General features: G+C 33.9%; 1 non-coding gene across 1 annotated transcript; it reads right to left on the minus strand.

Moving 5' to 3' along the window:
* Positions 1-2,731: 2,731 nt before the first annotated feature.
* On the minus strand, positions 2,732-2,838 carry LOC128040194 (small nucleolar RNA R71). The gene has a single exon (XR_008194852.1). It is a non-coding gene; the product is annotated as a small nucleolar RNA R71 (small nucleolar RNA).
* Between the last annotated feature and the right edge of the window lie 1,096 nt (positions 2,839-3,934).

Consider the following 3,934-nt stretch of genomic DNA (forward strand, 5'->3'; position numbering starts at 1 on the left):
AACCCTAAGCCTGGCAACCCTAGGAAGTCATTAAGGTGGGAATTAACTAAAATTTGGTACGATTTCTCTTACTCTATTTTATGGTTAATCGTAATATAGGAAACAATCCCTACTAGTTTGACTTGTTTTTGTAAAAGTATTTTCATTATTTATTCCATCCTCTCTTGGGTACGATCCTTGGAATCTTTTTGGAATTTCGTTGTACAACTATATTACAATTTGACTCGTGCACTTGTGGACATCGTCGTTCTTAATTCTTATATTTTTTATGCTATATTTATTCTATGAACGATAGGCAATCAGTTTCTCTCCACTAGCTTCCATTACCTTTTTTTATTACTTATGTTTTATTATTTTTTATTATTTTACATTATTAATCATCACATTTATTAAAATAACATGGTCAATTATCGCCCACTATACTTCCAATGTTGTATAAGTACCACATTAGCCCATAATCTTTGTTTCTAGCTTAAAATCCATAATGCAAGTTTTAGTACTATTATAATTTAGTCCTTGAACCTTAATTATTCACTAATTCAATAAAATTCCTTATCCAAAATTTAGTTCACCTATAATATAAATTCTGTAAATATTTAATAAAATATTCACGAGTCTGATTTACTAAGAGAAGGTCCTAAAACCTCATTTTCAGATATCACTGGCTTTTAGGTCGTTACATTGAAAGTAGATATGTGATACAATAAATAGAATGTGGAATGTTGCTTATATGCCAAGTTAATGAAAGGGATGTTTGAATCTAGAATGAAGGTGAATATGTATATGATCATATGTTTTAAGATGTTTATAAGTATTGAAGATGAAGTTTGGCTTTAAAATTAATGCCTAAAATGGGATGTGTTGATCTTTGAGGCCATCTAGGCCATTTGGTTTTGAAGTTGGCAGGTTGAATTGAATGTTTACAAAAATTTATGGGAAACTTCCCTTAAGGTTGTGACATTCTTCTATTGATGTCGCAACATTAAGATTTTATTACCATAGTCGCAATTCTCCCCTGTTGAGGTTACGGCATAGAATCCCCTTATTTTCAAGGTCACAACGTTCCCTTACTGAAGTCGCAACGTCAATTTCTTGTCTCTAAGGTCATAACTCACATTGCTTGAAGTCATTGCGTCATGCTTCTGCCCTCAATATCGCGACAAATCTCCCTCATGGTCACAACATCAGCCTTGCATTTTGAAACTTTTAAATTTTAGTCCTTCGATTAACATTGGTGTTTCGTAAGAGCTTTTGTAAGCTTGTTTATAACATGTATTTGATTAAATAATGCATTTATTCAGTTTTCAAACCTAATAACTTGTATAACTTGTTTAATTGATATGAAAATGAAATTGCAGTTGGTATAGTAGTGAATGTGATATCTCTTATCTTAGATCTAACGATTGGGTCGAGTGTGGGGTGTTACAGGTGTTTGATGAAATTGAGCTTGATTTTGATTGTAATTTGAAGTATGAGTTTTGAGCATGGTTGGACTAAGTTGAAAAGTAGAAAAAAAATGTTGAAATTAATTAGAAATTGAATTAACCTATGTAGTTTATGTATAACATTAGTGACTAAATTGAATAAACTAAAAGGTGTTAATAAATTATGCTATAGGTTAGAGGTACAAGGTCACTAATGAAAGAATTAGAAATTTCATTTTAATCGACATTAAATATAAAAGAAATGAACATTTTGAATATAAGGACTAAAATGAATAAAATAAAAATTATGTTAAATTATGTGTTTTCATGTGATTCAGTGGAAACTAATGCCATTTCTATAATTGAAAAATCATACTTATCTAAAGATGACGTTAGGCCATCTCAAGATAAAGGAAAGGTAAAGACCATCGATGATTAGTTATTCTGGTTTGTGCTTTCATGATTTAAATTCAAAATTTCACATATAGATTGTAGCGATTAGCTTGATTGAGGTATGAACTTACTTGTCTCATGAATAGGTAAGTATGAAATGGTTGATAACTTGTTAAAATTGTGTTGTTTTACATATGATGATATGGAAATGTTTTTATAAGTTGGTTGTGTATGAAACTATGATATGTGAATCATGTGTATATGTTTGAAATAATGGTTACCCTGTTAACGGTCTCGGGAAAAGTCAGGTATACTTGGCATGTTATACTTCAGACATACCAATGAGGCACTGATCTGCCACAATTCGTTATGGAAAATTAGATACTTTCTGGCACTTAAAGAGCTTATTTTTAAGCCAGTTGATGTTAATTTGTTTATTTTTCCGTTTCCGTAGTTTAGATTCAATTATTAGCAAAATAAACATTTTTACGCATAATTTAGCATTAGATGATCTATTGGGCCAATACGGGCCTAAGGTAGTATTAACAAGCTTAATTGAGTGCGTAGGACTCCAATTTTCAAGCTTAAGGACATCAGAAATGAGGAGACCCGAAATTGAGGCACAACAGTTCGAGTTGAAGCTAGTCATGTTCCAGATGCTTCAGACAGTGGGCCAATTTATGGGAATGCCTACCGAAGATCCTCACTTACACTTAAGACTATTTATGGAGGTGACCAATTCTTTCAAGTTAACCGGAGTACCTGAAAATGCATTACGATTGAAAGTGTTCCTATATTCACTAAGGGACAGAGCTCGAGCTTGTTTGAACTCATTACCACCAAACTCAATTTCAACATGGCAAGAGTTAGCAGAAAAATTTCTTATGAAGTATTTCTTGCCTAGCAAGAATGCTAAGTTGAGGAATGAGATCACTGCTTTCCAACAAATGGATGATGTGTGATTGTATGAGGCATGGGAAAGGTACAAAAAATTATTACGGAAGTACCCTCATCACGGAATCCCATATTGCATACAACTTCAGACATTTTATAATGGTCTCAATGCTCACATGAGGATGGTAGTGGACCTGCTTTGAATCTTTGGAGTTAGAGAAAAGGGATTATGCCCAACCAAAAGCGTCAATCAAGGAGCCACCTAAATTAGAACTGAAGGTACTTCCCTCACATTTGAAATATGTTTATTTAGGTAACTCTTCTACTCTACATGTGATTGTTTCAGCAGAATTAACTACTGAGTAAGAAGAGAAACTCATCCTGGTGTTGAAATAATTCAAGAAGACTATCGGATGGACCATAGCCGATATTTGCGAAATTAGTCCATCTATATGCATGCACAAAATTATCTTAGAAGATGGTGAAAAAGGGACGATTGATGGACAACGAAGAATGACCCCACCATAAAGGACGTAGTCAAGAAAGAAATCATCAAGTGGTTAGATGCGAGTATAATTTACCCCATCTTAGATAGTTCATGGGTAAGTCTGGTCCAGTACGTGCCAAAAAATAGAGGTATCACGGTCATTGAAAACAAGAATAATGAGTTGATACCGACTAGAACGGTTATGGGATGGAAAATTTGCATCGATTATCAGAAGCTGAACAAGGCAACTAGAAAAGATCACTTTCCTTTACCTTTTTGGACTAGATGCTGGATAGACTCGCAGGGTGTGGCTATTACTATTTTCTCAGTGGATACTCTGGGTATAATCAGATTACAGTAGCACCGGAAGATTAGCACAAGACAACATTCACCTGTCCGTACGATACATTTTCATTTAGGCGTATGCCATTTGGTTTATGTAATGCACCTGCTACATTTCAAATATGTATGATGTCTAATTTTATTGATATAGTTGCGAAATATTTGAAAGTTTTTATGGATGATTTTTCAGTATTTGGAGATACATATGATGATTGCCTAGCCAATCTAGCCAAGGTACTAAGGCGATGCGAAGAAACAAACCTTATACTTAACTGGGAAAAGTGTCATTTCATGGAATCGAGGTAGATAAAGCAAAGGTAGATGTTATTGAGAAACTGCCACCTTCAATATCTGTAAAGGGTGTTACGAGCGTTTTGGGCCACACCAATTTCTA

Source organism: Gossypium raimondii, chromosome 3 (assembly GCF_025698545.1).
Source record: "Gossypium raimondii isolate GPD5lz chromosome 3, ASM2569854v1, whole genome shotgun sequence".
Taxonomy (NCBI): domain Eukaryota; kingdom Viridiplantae; phylum Streptophyta; class Magnoliopsida; order Malvales; family Malvaceae; genus Gossypium; species Gossypium raimondii.